This window comes from Parasteatoda tepidariorum, chromosome 4 (assembly GCF_982258835.1).
Source record: "Parasteatoda tepidariorum strain Cologne lab strain chromosome 4, Ptep-v5.0, whole genome shotgun sequence".
NCBI lineage: Eukaryota > Metazoa > Arthropoda > Arachnida > Araneae > Theridiidae > Parasteatoda > Parasteatoda tepidariorum.
In genome coordinates, this window is record NC_141758.1 from 119,310,544 (window position 1) to 119,334,503 (window position 23,960).

General features: G+C 26.1%; 1 long non-coding RNA gene across 1 annotated transcript; it reads left to right on the plus strand.

The window, feature by feature from the left end:
• The first annotated feature begins 70 nt into the window (after positions 1-70).
• On the plus strand, positions 71-22,791 carry LOC147812646 (uncharacterized). The gene is made up of 8 exons (XR_015433341.1): positions 71-178; positions 3,898-3,982; positions 6,013-6,106; positions 7,702-7,853; positions 10,365-10,443; positions 12,432-12,598; positions 13,465-13,635; positions 22,623-22,791. It is a non-coding gene; the product is annotated as an uncharacterized LOC147812646 (long non-coding RNA).
• Positions 22,792-23,960: the final 1,169 nt, after the last annotated feature.

The window sequence follows — 23,960 nt, forward strand, 5'->3', positions numbered from 1 at the left end:
TTTGTTTGTCTTTAATTTTCTTCAATTTTTCCGTGTGTGACATTATTTGTAAATTTACACTAATTTTTAGGGTCCTTCATCATCATACGATCAATTTATCAGTGTGTTTCACAGCTTCGGCCTGCGTCCTGATGCTGTATGTCCTTGTGCAGCTTCTCCTGAGGGACTCACAATTTCTGTGAGAAAGTTTGATGATAAATATTATTTTACCATATAATATGGCTCTAATATTATATCTATCTTAAAACATTTAAGGCATGTGAGTTATTAAAATTATAAATAATTTCTTTTAATTAAATAGATAATTTGCTTTTAAATAGAAGATAAAGATAAACTCATTAGTTGCATTGCATTACCCAACCAGAGGTATCATAAGTGTGGGGCAAATGAAGGCACTTATACTTAGCGCCAGTGATGATAAATTTTTAATAATTATAAAAATTTAATTTTTTAAAAGAATTATTTTTGTGTTGAAATTTGTTAACATCGTTTTCTATTTTATTACGTAGACGAAATGAGTGAAAAGGCAGTAATCTCCTCATCTATATAGGCCCCACGTAAAAAAACATCATTTAATTATGAAGTATAGAAACTAAATTAATTAGAAACTAAAATTTATTTGATTATCTTCAGGTGGTTATTTGTGACCCTTAAACGCAAAATCTTCCCTTCTAATAGTCACTAATGTTTGAGGGATAAAATGTAAAAATGAAATGGTAAAATAAAATTAGAAGAAAAAAATGTCAAGTTTGCATTTAGAAATTAAATTCAGAAAATAAAAATAAAGTATACCTATTTAAATATTATAGGCAAATCAAAAATCTGATGTAAGAAGTAATTTATTTACTTAGAAGCAATGCTGAAAAAGAATACTTTAAGGGCGTCACAATTTTTTTTTCTGAGTAGAGACTTTTCTGTTGTAAAAATTTTTTTTTCGTAATTACGAAGGAATGTCTCACCTGTAAATTAATATTTCTAATTTTTGAAACTATAATCCAATTTTTCAAACTATAATTGAATTTGCCCGTTTGTTTATGCATTCAAAGTTATTAAGCTGCACAGAACATGAAAACTTCTCATTGATCATGTTAGTTACGCTCATTAAATTTCAAAGTATCATATAATTGTTTTGGTGATTATTTTTTAATAATTGTTATCTTAAAATAAGCATATGCTATCCATTAATAAAATATATATTTTCCAGGTTTTCAAAAAGATGTCCAACAAAAATGTTTTTTTAATCTTAGACTTAGAATATAGACTTAGAATAACAACTTTGAAAAGTAAATATTATCCTTGTTTAGGTTAATTGGAGAAGTGGATTAACTATCAATTGTCTTATTGTATAGTTATGAAAAAATACTTAAGAAAATATATTAAATAAAATAGCCTTTTATCAATTCACAAAATATATTTTTATCTGCTTGCTCCTAAAAATAAAACAAGAATGTTTTTAAAATCTGAGCATACACTTCATTGTATCACCCCAACAAGGAAAACACTTAATAATATTAAGAGGCAAGATTTCAAATAAGTATGAAGAGAGGGGCTTTCAGAATTTTTAAAGCAGCAAAAAAATCTTATGTTTTTCAGATTTGTCATTTAAAAATACTATAATTCATCTCTTAATGATTTGATTTAAAACTATTGATATAAAATTTTTTAATTATCACAGATTTGTTAAAGAGTGTAGGGATAATATAATAATTTACTTCTGACAAAATTTTTTTGGCTTCAATATACTCATTGTATTTGCATTTAAAAATTATTTAATTTTTTTAATTATTTCATGAATGAAATACTGTACTTAGGTAATCAATTTTAATTAAAAAAATTTAGGGTCCATTCACTAATTAACATTTGCAAAATAAATTTATTAAAGTTTGCTTAATTCTTTACATATTTATATAAATTCGGTATGATCAATATTAATCTTGTTAATGTTTTGTTGAATATACTACTATAAATAACATTTATTTAAATTTTAAGAAAAATATACTCAATAACCTTTAATAGTTAAATTAATTAGAGTTTTAAATTATCTTTTACAGAATTAAATAAAGTAATTATTAATTTAAAAAATAGTAAGAGCCACTCAATATTGAATTTATTTAAATTGCTTTTGCCTAAAGCTCATTTTTAAGAAATATTTCAGCTGTATTAGATACATTGTTAGGTCTTTTCCAAACTGAGACACCATTGATTCACTTGTTGTATGATGAAATGGTGTCTCTAGTTTAAGATAGTTAGGGCGGTTTTTAAAGAGTTCTGCTTTTCTTAGTTTGACAGGAAAGGACTTAAAATCTTTGGATGTAGAAAATACAGAAATTTGGACACAATTCAAATTTAATAGATGTTGGACTAGATATCACAAATCCGATGACATCTTTATCTTCTTCAGAAAAAAATGCTATGTCCTAATAATTCTATTCCTCTTATCTGAGGCTAAGTCGAGGATAGCAGAATATTTAACAGCATTGGAAGATACCAAAAAGAAACTTAATTTGTTTATGCAAGGACCTTCAAAAAAGAGTAAAAAATAAGCTATGTTGTTAATGAACAAAAAACTCCTGTTATTAAATTCATGTTTTCATTTTTTTATTAAATATGCTCCAAATCTTTATTTTGCTGCTCCAAAATTGCTTTTCTCTAGCTTCAAAACCATGTTTTGCCACTTGCACCACTTCCAAAAAATATAATTTTTTAAATGGATCCCCCCCCCCCTTATTTCATCCTGTTCCAAATATCTGAATTCCTAACAAAATCACCACTCAGGCATATGTTATTAGAATATAAAATTATTTTATCATGTTCTTTAAAAATTATGGTGTTCTTTCAAAAAAATGAAAGAAAAAACATCATTTCTAGAGGGAATTATTTTTTAAACTCTTCGGTGATTTAAGAATTTTTATTATTTATTTTTTTTAGAAATTTTATCAGTTTAAAATTCTAGTTGAAGCAAACCAGTCATTGGCGAATTTTTTTTTATTCCGAAATGAGAACAGAAAAATCAGGAGTATTTCTTTCCTTTCAGATGAGCAAGAAAAGTTTCTTTAGAATATAATTCTACAGAAAAAAAATTATTTGCTTTTGTATTTTTTCAGCTATTTTATTGTTTCAACTCTTTCTTTACTCTGTTTTTTAAATTTAAAATCTATAACTTTAAAGATGCAGAGTATAGAAGTTTTGGTTATACCTATAATTTTAATTAATGTTATTATAATGCTTTTTTTAATTTATTGTTCTGTTTTTGTCCGTGAAAATAGTAACTTTGTTAATTCATGAAAAACTCTTGGAATTAGTCATAGAAAATCATGAAAAGTCATGAATTTGAAAATCCAAAATGTAGCAGATACCCTGTATATAGCATTTTATTTATCAATTTATTTTAGTTAGCTATTTTGCACAATAAAAAAACTTTTTCTTGGAATTCATGTTCTTTTGTCATAAAGAATCGGTCAAGGCTAATATTTTGAAAGTTTTCGTTTTTAAAAAAGTATTATTACAGAAAGATTATAATTTTCTAATTTGGAGTATTTTAAAGCAAAATGATTATTTGAAAATCTATAATAACTGATGTTGCTTATTTTTCTTTTCAATTTTCATATACTATATATACTGTGTAAAATTAGAGTTTATTTGTAATTAAAATACTATTCAACAAACTCCTTGTATAGTAATTTCCATTTTTTAAAAATTAATATAAGAAATAACATTATTATTTGTTATGAAATTATAAAATAGATGTCCTTTAAAACTAAACTCTATTTTCAGTAGTCCATTATGATTTTTCTGTAATTCTTACTTCTGTTTATAGGGTGGTCTTGTATTTGTGTGCGGTACTAAAGATATATTTTACTAACATGTTTTTCTTAAATTTATAAATTTACATTGTAGAATCACTGTGTTTTCTGTCAGAGTGTTACGGGATGAACGGATATGCGTAATTGCAAAACAAAGACCAGATTAGGCTGAAGAAGAGGTAAGTAATTTAAGTATACTTGTAAATATTTCTTCTCTTGTTCTATAAATTCTTAATTTTGTAATTCTCACCTTATTCACTAGCTTTTTCTTTGATTGATATATTTTTCATTTCTTAGCTTGCAATTTAACAAATATTTAAAAAATTTACAAATTTAATATAATTGGTATTTACATTAAAATATTACTGTTCTATCAGATTTAAAATTACTATTAAGTTATAAGTCATTGTTTAATAAACAGGTAAGTTAACTAATTTGTCATGATTTTTATATCAGTAAATTGACAATTAGATGTATCTTTCTATCTCTCAGTTTGAAAGTTGATAATTAACTGATTTATTACAATTACCATATCAGTAAATTCATTATAAGCTGAGTCTTTGTCAGTCACATTTTAGAAACAAGTAAACTCACCAGTTTATAAGGATTTTCACACCAAGAATCACTAGGGAAATTTCCAAAATGTCAATGTACACAAATTTTAGAGGAAAAGTTTGTATGGGTAACTTTTTATTTTGCAACTAGTAAAAGTTTCTAGCACATTGTAATTTTGTTTTCCCCTAATTGTCAAGTTTTTAATTTTTGAATTTCCTTCCAATCCAAGCCAGCCATTCTAAAGTGAAAAAAAACTTTTCTTCAAAGTATACCTTTTTTTTAATTTCTGGTATGCTTTTAAGTTTGCTGATTATACAAATCTAAGTTGCAAGGTCAAACTTAAAAATAGTTTACCCAAATGGCATACGTCAAGTACAATTATAACAATTAAAAAAAAAATTCAGGTAAAAAAATTTATTTTCAAATTCTTTTTAGTCTTTTCAGGTTGCCAGCTACAGATCTTAAAAGTTAAAAATTAGTTTTTCAAATATGGTAAACATATTGTCTCATTAAAACAGAACAAAACTTAAAGATAGTATTTTTTGATAATTATGAATCTTGAATCAGAATTCATGAATACTTTCATAGTAAATTTAGTATGGATGTTTTTAAGTTGTAATATATGATTATGAAAACCCCAAGTGCCATAATTTTATGGAGATGTCATACTAACATATGCACAGCACCAGCAAAATTAGATGTTAAAGACGGCCCATTTGAAAATTATTTAGTTTCTTTAAACTAAATAATTATCAGATAGGCCGTATTATCATATTTAGTGCTGTGGGTAAAGAATGGGTTTTCAAAATATTACTATTATTATAAATATTACATTAATGAACGCGACTTGTTTCTCTTAATTTTAAATTGAAATGATTATGAATTTCCAGCTTCTCATTTATTCTTTATTAATCAGAAAAGAAATAAATGAAAGGAAATTCCAATTATTAATGAAAAAAAATTACTCAACTAATCTTCTTGAAAGCCCTGAATCTTGGAAACAAGGTTTTATCTCCCCTGCATCTTTAATTTTCATTGGTTGTTGAGGAAAAAATCGATTTTTGGTGATTAGGAGTCTCCTCTTCTCTTTAATTTTACCAAAGTATATAAAAATTGCTTGAGAACTGAGAAGCCTAATGATCATTGATATGCTGTGTCTCAAAATACTGCTTAATATACTGTATTTTAAGAGAAATGTTCATAAATGTAATGCTTAAAATCTTATAAACCACAGGTAATCCTCTCAAAACTATGGCAGTACTAAATTTAAAAAAAATTTATGTTTTGGGAAAACTGCTGCAGGGTGTTCACTATATTGTATTCTATTTCAATTTTGACAATTTGAATTCAAAAAACAATTTGATCTTAAAAATATTTAATCTTAGATATTTATTTTTTAAATTTTACTTTTATGTTTGTTTCCAAGACATTATTGGGCTAAAAGGACCAATTAAAAGTGTTGAATTCTGCCTTGCTTTTTTACAAAATATTTTATGTCATTTGTTCTGCTTATAGTCAAAGGGTTATTGGGATAAAAGCAAATGTAACAGTATTGTTAATGTTTTTTCACTCAATTTTTTTGTTAAAAAAATATAATTGTGTAATTTGCTTTGTGATGATAATTCTAATGAACTGTTTCTATTATACTTTTTAGAGTTTTCAATGGATGAGTACTGCAAGCTATTGATAGTATTCATCAAGTTGGAATTTGCTGTCTTGCTTTAGTTTTGCCCAATTGTTTGCCAAATGTAAGTAAAAATATCCTAGAAATATCAATAGAAAAATAGATTTTACAACCAGTTTACTCTTGAAGGTTTGCTTCTTTCAATTAGGATTATTTTGTCATATTTATCAAAATATAATTTTTGTTCACTAGTCAAATAAAAACAGGATGGTCTTACTTCAAAATTGTAACATCTTGTGCAGATGTTTAGTAATTATGCAGGCAAGTCTGCCTTTTCTGCAACGATTTTTTTACTTTTCTTCCTAATGGTGTATTTGGTAAGCATTAGTGGTTAGCTTTTTTACTCTTAAAAATTTTTTCACTTTTTTAGTGTTTTTTTTTAAGATGATTAAACTGAATTTCTTTCTGAAAAATGTTTTGTGCATAAAACGCTGAACGTAAAAAGTCTATTGGATTCAGTCTAAATGCTTTATCAGTTTCTTCATTGTATATTACAGGGTGCGTAGTGTAGCAGTTTTTAAAAACTGCTTAAAGGTGCTTATTTTTGATTTATGTATTTTATAAGCCCTTAAAGGTTTTTTTTTTGTTTTTTGTAAATAGTGCTTAGTTTTCTATCTTTAAAGAGATATTTTTCTTTGCCGAGTCGATTGTTGTTCTAAATTACAAAAGATGCATGATTTTCGCTGTAATATTTATCAGAAACTAGAATTTATTGTATTTATGTTTATAAATTTTAATGATCGAAAAAACAATTTTTATTACTGTACAGATCCTAATTAGGATTTTTGCTTGTGAAAGTGCTTAAAAATATTTTTTGAGTGCTTAAAAAGTGCTTATTTATGTTGAAAAATCTGTCTACGCACCCTGTATTAGTTTATAGTATGCATCTATTCATGGTTTTTTAAGGTAAACACCAAGATCCTGCATGTGGGTAGCATATTTTTATGTTACCCTCACACATTTTATGTTATAAAAACACAATCGAACTGAAGATCAGTTTAATCTTTTGCTTTAAATATGAATTTGATCATGGTTGGGCCAAATCTATGTGCCTGAAATATGTACTACTTTTTTACCATAAACAATCTTTGATGTGCCACCTGCCACTACCTATTGTTGTAGTACTTTTAAAGTTAATTATTTTTCATTTAATACCAATTTCTGATTTTTAAAAATGATTAATAACTGATAGAGGTAAGAATAAATTTGAAATGTTATATCTTTACAATGGAAATAAAACTCATTTAAGGACAAACAAACATTAAAAAAGAATCAAGATATTTTTACTTATGCTGCTGAGCAATACTTGATTTGTATAAAATTCATCTCAAAAATGAATGCAGGGTTGATTTTGCAGGAATATCTGTTAGATGTATTGTGTTATGTAGGATTATGGCTAAAAAAACACTTTTTAAAAATGTCTATTAAAAATCTTAGAAATATTTACCATATACTAAAATATTTACTATAGATAAGGAGGAGTGTTTTACAAGTTCTTTCAGTGTTTTTTTTCTCTATTAATTATGATTTATATGCTCTGTGTAATTAATATATTTAACATGGCTTATTGTACTTTTTTTTAACTTTTTGGAAATTATTATTGTAAAGTAATGAAAATTTTTAATTTTAAATTAGCTTTTAAATTTTTTTTGCCCATAGGAAGCTGTCACTGTTGTTGTTATAAAGTCATGGCCTTACTGATTACATTCCAAAAAAGAAATTAACTGGCATAAGCAGAGCCCCAACTCCTGAAATGATAGCTTATTTGGATTTAAATGTTAGCACAACTGGAATGCTTATCTGATATTAAGGTATAAAAATATTTTACTGTTTTATTTGTATTCTTAAAATATTGTTTTAAATGAATTGGGATTAGATATTTATAACTTTATTCAGTCTATGTATTTTGACTTAAAAAGAATTTCAGATGTCCCATGCAGCATCAACCTTTTTCTGTACAAGTATGAAACTTGCCGGTGAATTATATTCATCAAGACATATAGCTCTTTACCTTGATCCTTACTGTGGTTTAGGTTTTACCTTATGGTGTTTGAATAGGTAACTTCTTAACTTTACTCACATCAATTAAATTAGTAAAGTTTTTTTTCCTCTTAAATAGTTTAAATAATTTCCGATTTTTTTACATGTGTTATATCAGCAAAAGGAGGATTTATATTGAATTTTGTAAGTCGAGGCAATTAAAAAAATATATCTGACATCAGAATAGTGAATAAAATCCGTTCAATTAAGAGAAGATTATAAAATAAAATTTTAAATTATGTTTTTAATTTAGTCAATGAATGAATGAGGTTTTCATTTTATCCTTGTCTTGTTAACTTTATTTATAAAGTCTTCTACTTGAAACATATAACAGCATGAAGTATTATACATTTCTATTGAAGTTTCTGAGAATTAAATAACAAAACCTGCAAAAGCAATTATTTTTAAAAACCAGCTCCTGATATTTTCATTTTGCAAAAAAAAAAAAAAAAAAAAAAAAAAATTCTGGTAAAAATAAAAAAGTTTTTTTGAGAGTTAATTCTCTTACTTTAATTTATGTAGTAATTATTCGGAAAATTAAGTTGTTTCAGTCTAATATTTTCAATGTAAGGCTTTTGATTATCATTTTTGAGCCTCTTTACAAGTGTTGCTTCCTTAAAGCCTCTCCATAAGTTAAATAATTTTCTTTGACTTTCACACTAATAATGTTTTAGAAAGTCTATTTCTATCACTATTATATTACTCTTATATTTAGTGCTTTTTTTCTACTGTGTTATTATGCAGATGATCAACATTTTGTTATTGTCATATTATTAAATATATTAAAGGATGCAATGCATAATAAACATTTTAAAATTATCATCTATTTTTGTATTTTCTGCTAAAAATATATTGCGATTCTTAGAAATTAAAATTTTCATAGCATAAGAATTGCATATAGTCGCCATAGCTGTGATCTCCATAGCGATGGAAAATTCATTTAGTGGGAAATTGTTAACAATTTATTCTTATGATACAAAGATTTTAATAACTTTTCAACCTTTAGGCTTGATAAATGCGAAAGAAATTCTTTTACTATCTTATGAATGGTTGCATTCTTTTCTCTTCATATACATACACAAAAACATTTTGGTTTTATTATTTTTGTTGAAATTTTTTGTTTAATCTCTAAAATTCAAAGATCAGATCAACAGTAATAGCAAAATAAATATATAAATAAACTGTTTACACATGCGTTGACATAAAGGAAATATTTTTTAAAAAAATTAATACAACATTTTCTCCAAATTGACTAAAATTATTTTAACAAAATTATTATAATTTGTGTCTCAGATTATTTTTAAAAATTTTTGCCAGAAGTACTTCTTAAATTAAATGTGTTATAAGAAAAGAGTTTTAATTATTATTTTAAAGTTTTCAATACTTTTTCATGAAGCTTTGTACTTAAAGGCATCCTTTTTTTTATTGTTGACTCAAAATAATCAAGTTCCGAATATCAAAAACTAAAGAAATTTTGTCTTTATTATTCTGTTCTTGCTACAGTGGTGTAAAAAACTTGCATTTATAGTTGTCATGACCTTGCCAAGATTTTCATTCATATAATTTTTTGCCGGCACTATTACAAAAATGGCACTTTTTGTTTTGTTGATACTTGAACTTTGGTGTTGGAGTGTGTTTGCCCAACCAAAGTTTTTTTATGCTCAAAAGAAATAACAACAAATTTAGTAATTACAACTGGACTGTTTTGTGCTTCTACAGAAATTGTAAGTAAGCTTTATAAAAGCTAAATACTGATATTTTGTTTTTAATAAAAATGGAATTGATGCGTATTTATTGATAGAACTGAACTCTTTAAGAAAAAGTATGCTAAAACATTTTTGATATGCTACGAGAGAAAAAAAAATTACTCTAAATTAAAAAAGAATCATTTATTGATGAATTTAACTTTCTCTTATATTTCTTCTATATTTGATATGCAAATTTTAAGGTTGAAGTAATTTTTAAATGCATTTTAGAAATTGTTGATATTTATATTTAAATAAAATGAAAATATTTAATGAAAATTTAAATATTTCTATTGTAAGAAGCCATCACTGCATGTATTGCTAATTTCTTTCGCATTAAGACATATATTTTTTTACTTTAGTGTTTATTCAGGTCACCATACCATTTTAATCCCACCATCTGAAGTTGAAATTAATCCTACCCTTTGGTTGTCAACAATTAGGCAATACAAAGGTTATAATTCATTCTAAATAATAAAAATAAGTAAAATTTTGTTATTTTTTTAATAATTTCTAATTTGTTTTTTTTTATTTTAGAGTTCGTGATACATTCTGTTCCTATGGCATTATGGAACTTTACACAAGAGGCTTAGGATCATCTATCAGCCAATTGAAGGTAATGCAATAGCCTATATTTTCACTTACAAAATTTCTCAGCCATTTGTGTGTGTGTTTACCCATTTAGAGGGTTTTCAAACACATTCCGATCATAATGTATTCTTTATCCTTTGATTCTATTTTTAAGGGAATTTTTTTTGTTACAGTGACCATTAGGATAGAAACTAAGCTTGTTTTAAAAAATTCATTTCGTATCATTTTGCCTTGTACACTTTTTTAATTTTTTATAGACAAATTTTTAACTCCATGCACCCTCCTATACTCAGAACCATTGCCTTGTACCAAAGAATATTTTGAAACATTTATTGTTCTTTACAGGCTGATATAGTTTATAATGCTTAGGTTTTAGATTTAAAATTTATATCATAGCAATGTTTGATCTATTTCTGGCGAGATTCTATTCTTCGGCAAACTGTACTGACAGGTTGATCCAGATAAAACTAAATTTAAAAATTCCACAGTTATTTGTTTTATTCTCTTTCTTTGAAAATACATGATGATTTTTTAAAAGCTATTTATACATTTTGCTCTGTTAAGCAAAATTTTTTTTAGTATAATATGTTTCACAACTTAATAAGACCAAACAAAGTTTGTTTCGGTGATAAAATGTTTAATTTTGTACTATATATGTCTTTATCTAAATAATGTGCTCTAAAGCACAAATAATGCTTCATGAAAAGACATACCATATTTCTAATTTTATAATTATGAAACTTCCTTAGAGTGTACAATCAAACTGAAAGAGAGAAACACAGAGATGCAAGTGAAACTTATAAACAAGTTACAAAAAAGGGGGAAAAAGTGGCTGGGCTACAAGCTTTAACTGATTAATTAAATAAAAGAATAATAAAAAGGTTGCCGTTGGTGGGGTGAAAGCTATCTATGGAATTCTAGAAGGAAAATTTTGATGAATTCTAATTTTTAATTTCATGACTTTCTTTATAATATTCTATTCTTTCCAAACATTAGAAAATCAATTTTCTTATGATTTCTACATTTTAATATTTCATGGGCTGTTCCGCTACTGCACCTGTTTCTTATGTCCTTTCTTTTGCTTGATTAACTTCTTCAAGTTTGAATATTTTCAGTTTATAAGTTTTTACAATTAGAAAACATATTAGTCTATTAAGAAATGGGTACTAGTTCAAGACTGTTTTAATCCTATAAATAATGCTATGATTTCTTAACTTTTTCAGACATTCTCATTCACTTTTGGATTCTTTTCATTTATTAAAACTTTTCCACACATTTTTTTATCCTTTGATAGTGTTTAATAATTTAAAAATATTTGTTTTCTAAGCATTTAAAAAATTTTATTATAAGATAAAAAGTGTTATAAATTTCTGTGTTTTTATATTTTAGTGACTTTTTGTTGACTGTCTCATATTTGGGTTGACTTTTGAACTCAGCAATACATTTTTCCATAACTTTAAAATGTTGAGCCTGTTTGTTTGTCAGTTTAATTACTTGCCAAGAGAGTTTTTCTATTGCATTTATTAATTTATTTGGTTTTGATTATATTTTAAAATTTATCCATTTGAGAAACTGTAAAAATCTTAATTAAATCCTTAATTTCATATATTTTTTATCCTGCAAAAAATTTTATGAATATAGATCGCTATAGACAAATGTCTCTACTGATTAGCATTCCTATTTTTTGGGTAGTAGGCTAGAAAGCTGAACTTAAATTATACAATTTAAGTAATTTTGTTGTAAATATGTAATAAGTAACTATTTGTAAGTATATGAGTCTATGACTATTTTTGGTAGGAGTAAAGAAATTTTTTTTAACATAATTTAATTATTTTTCACAGAACGGGATAAAATTATTATTTTTTGTGTTTGCAAATAAAACACTAGAAGTTTAATATTTGTTTTTGTTCTAATATGTTTTATATATTTATATATTGTAAAGCAAATAAAATTTGTATCTTTTTTTAAGCTACTCATTTTAATTATTATTATAGTTAGTCTTTTTCGTTGCAGAGAGGAATAAACTTGAGATGCGTTCGAACCTGTGTTGTTGTAGCTGAGGAGAGGCCTAGAGCTGGATTAACAGCCTCATTCTCTAAATATTTTCTGGTTTAGGCTTATCTCTTAGAGCTGTTAGCACAATCTTTGGATGTCCAGTAAATATTGCCATTTGTTTGCAGGTAAGTAATATTTTTAATTAATCAGACATGCAATTTTTCTTAGACCCACGGAATTCAGCTTTTTTTTCCCTGATTTTCATAATAAACTTAACAATTCTAAGATTGCAAAAATTTTATATATGTAACAAGGGACATCCACAAGTTTTACTAAAGTGATTGAAGTATCTTTTCTATCCAATATGTTCCTGAAGTTTAATGACACTTGAACAATATTTTATAAAAAAAGAAAAACGAAAATTTTCTAATGAATTTTTAGAAGCATAAATGAATACTAGGTCCGAGTACTTATTAACTACTTTTAGTGAAATTAAATCTTGGTGTGTTGGCTATTTGTTTTAAATATTTGAATTGTTCTTTTATTTAGTTTTTTAAATTATTTAATCCAATTTAGAATTCAATATGCACAGAATTTTCTAAATGATAAACTGAGGGGACATTAACTAACTGAATTTTTTTAAAAAAATGCTCATCTGCATTCATAACAACTGAAAAATTTTAATTAGAAATATTAATCCAAATTCAATTTTCCCTCTTATTGACTATTAGTAAGAAATTATCCTAATAGTGATTTTAATAAGCAATGGCATTTTGAATCAACTAGCAGAAGAATCTTACATTTTGAAGTGAGTTAACTCAAGATGTTTAAAAACATTTAATTTGTATTTTATTAAATACAATAATTTCTTTAAATTTTAATTTTCATTATAGTTTCATTCATAATTTTAAAAAACTACTTTTAGTGTTTTGCTACCATGCTAAATTCAGTTTTTTTCCCAGAAACTGCTGATGCATAGCTGATTACATGAAATTGACCAAATTTTTACGATATTTTAATTATGTATATAAAAAAATGTTTTAATTTATAGCGAGACTCTAGTCCAGACCCAACAGCAGTATATGCTGATAAGAGAGCACTGCGAAATGATAGTCACATTAGTTTATATTTGATGGAGTCTGGTAAACTTTTTCCAGGAGTGAAAGTAGTCATTGCCAATCCGGAGACTAAAAGACAATGTGGAGATTCTCACCTAGGAGAGGTATAAACTACATTTTGTATATTTTAAATAAATCTATATTATCAATCATAGCTGCCAACTCTCTCAACTTGCAAAAAATAATTTTAAAAAAAATTTCAATTTTTTGTATTTTAAAATCTTTTTATTAAAATATCTAATTTTGAAAGGATAAAAAATGTTTTTGGCGTTCGAAACTAAAGAATTGGCAAAAGCAATCTAAGCTTTGTTACCACTTGAATGCCTAATGTGATCATATATTTCGCATTTTTATGTAACGTAAAATCAGTCACCTATTTTAAAATTGTTAAACATTCTGGATTACTGAAATTCTCATTTACCAAAGTTGTGAATATTTTCTTCCTGAATTTCAACTGTAAATTTCACATTACATAAATTCACATTACATAAAATTTCACATTACAAACTTCATATCATATTTAAATTCGCCGAAAGGATTTTATATCATAGTAGTACCACATTAATTTAGAATTAGAATTATAAATAGTACGTTTTACGACAAGCTGATTCAGTAACCAAATATTTCACATCTTAGTTAAACTTACCAAAATTATTGCATACTACAGTAATACCACATATTTTCAATTAAAATTATTGCACTTGACTTCAAGCGTTTTTGATACCAAATATTAGCAATAAACTAGCCAAAAAGTTTCTATTCCACAGTAGTACAGCATTATTTTCAATAAAAATTATTGGCTTTGTTGCTTGTACACTTTTCAGTAAGCCTACTTAATAACCAAAAAGTTCATATTTTAGCTAAACTTGCTAAAAGGATTGTGTGCCATAGTAGTACAACATTATTTTTACTTAAAATTATTACTAGAACATTTTATGGTAAATCTATTTAGTAACCGAAAAGTTCATATCGTAGCTAACCTTGCCAAAAGTATTATATACTTCTGTAGAACCAAATTATTTTCAATTAAAATAATTGTTGGCACATTTTGTATTTTTATCTATAAAAGCTGAATGAAATATAATTCCCCATTTTAATTATTTAAGTGGCATGTATTAGATGTTTACTTCACATGCATATGCCATTTCTCAAAAATTACAAGACAAATAATTTCGTAATCTTTTCATTTTATACCTTCCTCCCATTTTATGATGAATTTATAGCATCTGTAAATGAATTTAATGTTTATGTTTTTTAATCAAATTCTACAAAAATGTACATGATTTGTATTTAAATTGAAATGAAGTAAGAGCTTTAATTCGTAGATCAAACGTAGATTCGGAAAAATAAATAAATAAATTTAGATTGAACGAATATTTAAATTAATAGATATTAAATTAATATTTAAGTCAATTATTTTACTATTCCACCTTTTCAAAAACATTTAGAGGAGTATGGGAAAAAATTGTCGATTCTGTCATTTCCATGTCTTTATGTCTCTTCGGAGTTTATCTCATCGGAGTTCGGAGTCTATACAATTCTTCCTTTGCCTCTCTTGAATTCAAAATTCTTTGAAAGAACAACTTGCATATGTGCATGTGTAGTTTTAAGTACTAGATAAGATTATAATTATAAGTTTAGTATTTAAGCAAAATTTACCCTGACATCATTTTGGCTTTTGTTTCATATTGTTTTGCATTAAAATATCTAAGTTCCATTTGGCATTCTGGTTATCAAAATTATGTGTTCTGTAGTTATTTATGCTACTGTATTTATTTTGTTATTTTAATTTACATTGTTATTTGAATGTAGCAGAATTCATAGATCTACCCTGTAAGAATATATTTTCATGGAATGTACGGAATCAACGATTCTTTTACTCCTCGGGGGGCTGTTGTTCATGTTCTGGCGACTTATAAATGTGTCTGATAGCCCTCTTGGGGAAATATTTCGATTGTTAAAAACTAAGATCATAAGCAGCGATAATAAGGCAAAGCGGCAATTTGCAACAACTGCAGCTTGTGCTTTGCTTTATATCAAAGTTTTTTTTAAAAAAAAACGGAGAACTAGCTTTTTTTTCTCTATATATGCATTATTGTAAAATGTGGCTCTGCATTCTATGATGAAATTTAAAATATGGTAGATGCGTACAACCTTCAAATAAAAAAATTAACCTTTTGTACATCATCAAATATTGATCGAACTGTTTCTGCAGACAGAATAAAATAACCTCGCCTCCACGTTGGCGTTCCCTGGGCAACATTGCGATTAGAAAGAGGCATTATAAGGACCGATTCTTTCACCACAGTGGCTAAGAGGTTATGTAGTAATAGTAATAGTACTTTAATTATATTGCACTAGAACTGTATAATGGGTCCGGTCTGGGGAACATCCCCGAGTATGATCCGAAGGCATGCAATCCCAATTTTGATCCTTTCTGCAGAGTGTTGGGCTCCCCCTCTTTGGTAGCTTGACGGTAGAACAGCTTAACGAAGACTGATACAACACACCCTCGGTTCTTTCGTAATTTGATCAAATTGGTCAACATCCCTTTTACTGTCGGCAGCCAATAATGCTTGACTTCGATGATATACTGGAAACAATGTCTTAACACCGGGCCACTGCAGATAACAGGTTATAATAAAGTGGAAGTTTGATAAGTTTAGTTCAACAAAAGCAACTCAATAAATAAGCTTTTTGGTCCAGGGGGGAACTGCTGAACAGCATTAAATTGATTTAATGGCTCTTAAATTTTATTAAATCTGTTTGAACTTTTGCCAATACTGAAGGAAATTTACATTTAAATATTGACGATCGTTTTTCTACGAGATAGCTATTGATTTTAATGTAAATATTTTCGGTTTCTGAGGCATTATGAACAATATTCATATAATATGTAGTGTGATAAAATTTATAAACAACATTTATTTCAAATGGACGAATAATTAAATTTTTAATGCCAATCACGTCTGCAAAAAGGCAATTTCAATTTTTCAAATAGTTTTACCTCAGGCATTATAAAAGAAATAAGCAAACATGTGCTGCGATGGCTCAGGGGATAGAGCGTTCGCTTTCTAATGCGGCGAACCGGGTTCGAATCCCAGGTCGATACGAATTGCGCGGTTCCACCTTCATTTGCCCTAAACTTCTTTTAACCTAAACTGTCAAAATGGAAAAAAGGGTGCGATCGAGCAGGTGTGGTAGTCAAAGATAAGAAAATAATTTTGTTCTTCAGCAAAAGGGAAAACACATGAGGGTAAAGAGCGTGTTGAAGATGATGTTAGGGATTTTTAACTGCTTTGGAACACTATAAGTGTGATGTAAAGGAGTATCAATTAAAAAAAACTGCTTATTTATTTATTTTCTGTTTCACGTGCTGGATAACATATTCAACGTAACAAAAGCGCAATAATTAGCATTATTATTTTACGCAAATTCATTCACACTTTTTTATTTCTGATGTTTCTTTTTTTTCTTCCTATCTTTTAATAAATCTTTACAATATTTTTTAACTCTTTTTCCTTTATTTATAAACATTGCGTGATTCTCAAGTGGAAACTTAATACAAGAAGTTTATATTGCTCTGATAACAATAATATATTTTACAATAATAACATAAAAATGTTCTTGTCAAAATTAATTATAGTTAAAAAATAAATAAATACATTGATATTTAGTATGAAAATATGCAGAATTTTTATTTATTTAATTTTTGTGCATTAAAATAAATACAAAAAAATTAATAAAACAAGAAATGACATCATTTACGATTTCAAAAATAGTTTATTTTTCATTTTTCTGCATACTTTAATACATTATTTTTCTGTACAAAATTTTATTTTAACAATTTATAATAACACAATAGTTGAAATGGTGTACTGTATACTAAATTAAAAGCTTTATTTTTATTTTTTTGAAAGTGATGATTTTTTGAAACTTTTATAAACAATAAAATTTTTCTTAAAATTACAAAAATTTTAATAATAGAACTATTATGATCTAATATTAAAATTATGCCAATCAGCAATAATTATTTCATGCTTTAGCCATTGATTTCTTAAGTACTTTAAAATCAAAGTAATTAAGAGGATTTTGAACATTTATTTCAAGAAAATTGATTTTACAAAACCTTTTTTAAAATTATTATAATTACATTTTACATTTCGTCTAGGCTAAATGTGGTATAGAATTATTATTATTATTATTATTTTTTACATATGTTAATAAAACAATTAGTAATTTAAATTTTTAACGTCTGCAAGTTTCATTAGCTGCAGATAGTATTGTACAGATTTAATCGTATCACAAATTAATTTTTATGAAACTTCAAATATAAATAAACTTGTTTGCTTAAATTTAAAAAATGCTGAAGTTCAATTAACTATAATATGAAGTAGAATTGCTTTCAAAATTTTTCTGTTTGAAAATCAGAATCATATTATTAATGAAGAAGTAAAATAAAATAACTTAAAGTATTAAAAGAAAAAATAATGATAATCAAAGATCTAAAATTTATAACTTCAGTTTAAAAAATAATTTTATCAATAATTGGAAAATATTTATATTGGACAGATGCAACTAATTAAAAAACAATTAAATAACTAGCTAGGCTTTAATGCAAATTCAAATTAGCATGAAGATAACTTGGAAACATTTGTTACACAATTAATGAGGGTATAGGATTACTAATTTATTTAGAATCTCGTCCCATTTTTGATCTGTTATGGAAAATGAAAATTATTTAAACAAAATTAATATGCAATCTTTATATATTAAAAATTCGTAACGCTGTTTTGGGTGGGTGTTCAATTTAACGTTACATGTTGTTTAAAAATTATAAGATAAAGAGAAATATAAATATAAGAGGAAAAAAGTTATAATACTTAGCTTATTATTTAGCTTTTTTTAGACTTTGAAACCTTATTTCGCTAATTTTTTATTACTCTTAAGTTTGTATTACATTTTGTTTTGCTGCCCAAATTCAGTAAAACTTAGAAACTTCAAGTTTCAAGATATGTTGGGGAAAAAAAACTTAATATATAGTGATAAGAACAGTTTCCAATTTTAATTGTTATAAGTTTCGTCAACAAATAAAATTACCTATCTTTTAATTCTTATTGAATCATTCATTTTCTGTTCATTAGGTCGAGTTTTTTCATCAAGTTCGTATGATTGCATTTCAAATCAAGTTAATCGTTATGATTAACATGTTAACAAAATGATTGAATATTTTGAAAACAAAATATTCGATCTTTTGTAGGAAATATCGATCTTTAAGGAGTATGAAGCAATGAGGCGAATGAGAAGCAATTACAAGAGTTGGCGACTGGCTGAGTAATTTATAAATGTGTAGTAAATAATATATTAATTAATAAATATCATATTAATTAACAAATAATAACTGAAACAATGATTAATCACGTTTTTATTAAAAAAAAGGGGTATTTCTGGTCTACTTAGGATGGCTGACTCTTATATAGTTTGCTTCTAACATCAAAGTTGAAAGATTAGTACTATTTGTCACTTGTTTTGTAGAAATGTAACCTGGAGGAAAGCCTGAGAATGCTAGGCTATTAGGTTTATCTTTTTAACGACAAACAGATTGTTACATAAAAATTTTAAATTATTTAATTAGATGTCCAATTCAAATTGTTCCAACTTTCGTTTACAATAAATTTATTTAAATGTTTTTTTTTCGTTTTTTTTTAACAGATTGTATAGTAATGTTGTAACCATATGATAACTAAGAGAACATTTTTATTAACCTGTACTAAGTTGAAGAATGCATTTACACAGTAAATCCCTAATTAGAAAAATTTATAACTAAAAATTGGCTGTTTGCTAATATGTGTTATGTTATTGACCATCATAGCAACATAATATGACAAACAACACTACTTGTTCGTGTTGAGCACAATTTTCCTATGTAGTTACCGCCGAGTCTATTGCGAATGAGTGTATATAGTATTATCTAAAAAATTAAAAAAAGAAGCTAGATGAAATGGAAAGAACTAAAAATAATGAATAAAATTATGTCGTTATAAGTACAACAAAAATAAAATTCAATATATTGCAAGAAAATTAAATTTCTTTTGTTTTTAATAGTTATATTTCGTGATTAATTTTTGTAGTTTTGCACGAAATCTTAGTATTTACTTAATCTTTATTTTTTATTAACGTGGTAAAAAAATTATTAATTACTTTCCTATATCAATAGGTACAGTTTGGTCTAAATTTCATAAATTTATATTTCTAACTTTATAATAAAAAATTCTATGTTAAAATGCAATATTTTTTTTTATTGCTTTATTAATCTTCTTTTCTGTTCGTTAAATTTCTATAATTATTATTTTCTTTCCTTTCTGTTTTAATATTAATGTATTTTAGTGACTTTTGATGTTAGTTTTTTTTTAAAAAAAGAAAGTAAAATAAACATAATTTAATAATGAATTTACAACAATTAGTTTTTATTTTAAAATTGTAAATTTTAAGCGGGATATTTCAAATCTGCAGAATATGAAGAAAAAAAATATATGGCATGAAACTTTATTAAGCCATCTTTCATGAGTTACTCACCAAAATTAGTTCAATTTTTTAAAAGTACCCTATATTGAAAGATTGAAAATTAAAACATCCATATATTGATACTTCAATAACTTCAAATATTAATGTTTCTAACATCAATACTCTAAATTGTATGTAATTATCTATTAAATGCAAATATTTTTTATAAATTTGTAAAAAAACAAAATTCAATTAAAAAATTTTAGGCTCATTTCTTAAATTACATTTGTTTAATATTTTTTTGATAAGTTATGTAAACATAAATTCTGCATAATAGATATTAATTTAAAATACCTCAAGCATTTTATCTACGAGACATTTTTCGTAATTGCACTTACCATTATTTAGTATGTAAAATATATATTATTTTTATTTGCGAAGAATACAATGGATCAACAGTTATTCTATGCCTAATTATTATAAGGTTTGTTAAATTTAATGAATACATAAAGTTGGTATAGGACACTTCAACAGTTTTTTAATCTATCGTAAAATTAAGTTAAAACTGTTTTAAGTATAAAACTGATTGATCATAAACTTAAGTATAAAACTGTTAAGAAGACTAGTAATTCTTTTAGTTTAAGAAATTTATAAATTTTATTATGATTTCCAAGTACAGGTTTTTTTATTTTCACTTTTATATTAATGATGAGTAACTTGAACTAAAAAATCAATACTAACTTAAACTAGATAAACTTTTTTTGTTCAATATTTTTTTTTTTTACGTCTTTCATTTTTTCTCTTTAGTTTGATAGAAACTACTTTAGTTTTTTTTTTTCATTATCAAAGAAATCATCATGAAGCCCATCTTCATAATTAGAAGAATTAGTTGTTTCATTTTTAAAAATGCAAAACACTGAGTATATATCTGTACCACTTTCTTAGCAGGAATATGCACAGTTAATTAGCTGTAAGTCTATGCAATGATTTCTAAATTAATAAATTTTTATTCTGTATTAACTTTAGAGCAGTATTCATTAAATTATATGTTTCAGTTATGATATTTAACTGTTCTCTAATTGTTCAAACAACGTACATTAATATCGCTAAGAATAATTGAGTAAAAAATTATTTTTACCTGTGAAATAAACATCAAGAAATTAAACTGGAAGATAAGTTTAATTAGGAATAATAAAAGATTGATTTAGCATATTGACTCATTTACTGTAATCTAGTCCATTTAAGCAATCTAGTCTATTAAATGTCACTAAAACAGTTTCAAATTACTTTTTACTTTAGAAATAATAAATTGCACTAAAACATAAACAGAGGGGCATTTTTTGAGCCAGCAGTGACTGCTAGTTTTCTTCTCCGACCCAGTTTGTAGTTTCAACAGTCTCAGCTCATTGGTTTGGCAAACTGCTGCTGCGCTCATTGAATTATGGAAAAATAGACAGCTTGTCTTCTGTGGCGCCATGGTTAGCCTATCAAACATTGTTTTGCTAGTGTGAGGGAGATTTGTCTTTAGGATTTACGAATTAAAAAGTGCCAAAATAATGAGTGCCAATTAATAAGTGTAGATCATCATGGAATAAAGTGTTTGATACCTAACCATCACATTATTGTCTAACAACAAGTGTTACACAATGTTATTGAAGATTGAAATGTTAACAACATTAGTTCTTTTATAATGCAATTTTTTCTTTCTTCATTTTCCAGAGCATTTTGTTTCTTAAAGTTTTTAACGTAAATGCAATTTTTTGTTTGTAGTTTTAGTCATTAAATATGAACATAGATAAATGCGATCCTTAAAAAAATACAATATTAGGTGTATTAAAAACATAAAATGTTTTTTTTTGTGTGTGTGTGAGTTTTTATTGAAATTTAGTATAAATATGGCAACATTGCGAAACAAAATGGAGCAATAATTTACATGGCACATAATTTTAAGAAGAAAAGAACTATTCAAGAATTCGTTTCATTTATGAGTATGGTAGCCAGGTTGAGATATTCCATGTACATTAAAGTATAATAATATTTACAACTTAAAAATAAAATTACTTTTATAAACTTTTTTGAAAGTTTTTTGAAACTTTTTTGAAAAAAGTTTGAACAACCTTATTTAATAATCGTATTTTTTTGTTCTCACTGCCCCTAACTCTTGTGAAGCAAAGCGATATTTTCGAATTTTATTATTACCATACCTGTCCAGTGTCCCGTTTTTTAACGAAGACTCCTGTATTTTACGACTATAACCTGTTAACCCATATATTCTAAAATTTCTCTGTATTTTTTGAAGAAATTTATTTAAAATAAATTTTACCCAATAAAATATCCGCTGATGGCAAAAATAATTGTCTTATTCCTCAACAGATAGTGCTATTGTTAGTACTGCAGTATGTTGAGTGTTATTAGTTTAAGTTCTCCTTGCAGTCAAGCTAACTGTGGGACGTTTTTCAAAATTTTACTCGTAGCCTAGTAAATGTTGCTAGTAAAATCTCTAATTTTATTTCTTCAATATCGGCAGGTATGTATTACATTCATGTGATTGATCATTGTTTCGAAAGTATATACATTTATTTTGCAGCTGCTGTGAATTCCTTGGCTAAGTTTGGCGCTCACTGTGAAGAGCTTCCTTCTTTCCTTCCTTTCTTTCTGCAGAGGAGCCTCCTGGATTGTGATGATGAAGTGAGAGCAACCTACTATTTAAATATCTTATATCAGAAGCAAAAAGGACTTTACTCCCAATTCATCTTGAATGGTACATCTCTTTCGTTCATTAAATTTATAAATGAAGCTTTCAAATTTATATTTACAATAGTTTAGTGAAAGTAGGTATGAAGAGATGTTTTAAAAAAACTTAATTTTTTAGTATACAATCAACTATGCCAGAGATGGTTTCCAAATGGAAAATATGTACAGTTTCCTAATTATCCATTATTTAAATATGTTCAGCTGTTCCTTTTTTTCCACCTAGTCTTTCCAACAATTAAAACTAACATAGTTAGCCTAATATAGCTCACACAAGAGCACAGTAATTGTGTTTCCTTTTAATATATTGCGTATAATGCATGGTGCATAGCGTTTTTAAAAAAATGCTTAAAGGTGCTTATTTACGATTTTCGCTTTTTAAAAGCAATTAAAACTACCTTTTTCATAAGGCAATTTAAAAAGTGCTTAATTTTCCCTTTTCGAAGATTTTTTTTTCTTTACCATGTTGCTTTTCGCTGCGTTTTATGTAAAAGCATATAATCAAGAAAATAGTTCTTTGTCAGAAACTAGTTATTTTATCATGATCATGTAAATTCTTTGCAAATTATTTTGCATTTTGTTAATGTGTTTAGGGCTTAAATATTTTTGAGTGCTTAAAAAGAGCACTTTAAGGAAGATTTGAGTGGCAACCCGGGTAAAGTTTTGAAATTTATATTTGCAATAGTTTAGAGAAAGTAAACTTGAATATATAGGGTTATATTATTAAAAAAGGTTATATTATTGAAATTTTTAGTGTAAAGATGGTTTCTAATGTGAACAGATTTCTATTTATGCCATATTGTTCCAAGCTGATGTTACTAAATTACCGTAAATGCTGCTTGTCTTTTTTTTCACTTAGACATGAATTTCTATTAAAATTAAATAATTCTTAAATACAAAGGCATTCTATAGGGTAAAAGCTAACTGTTGGTTCAGTCCCTGGGGGCTAAATATGTCACATTAAGGTTTCAGTTCATTTAAACTAACAATGTATGGATTTGTAGTTTAATGGTTAGGTTATCCGTTTTCCACCGGAGAAGTTGTGAGTTCAAATTTCAGATGAGCCACTTGATTTTCATCTCTAGAACTATTTGGTATATTTCATTCTGTTTATATTATTCTTTAATTTAAATTATTTAAAAAAAATTTAAACTTTCAAAAGCAAAAAAAAAGC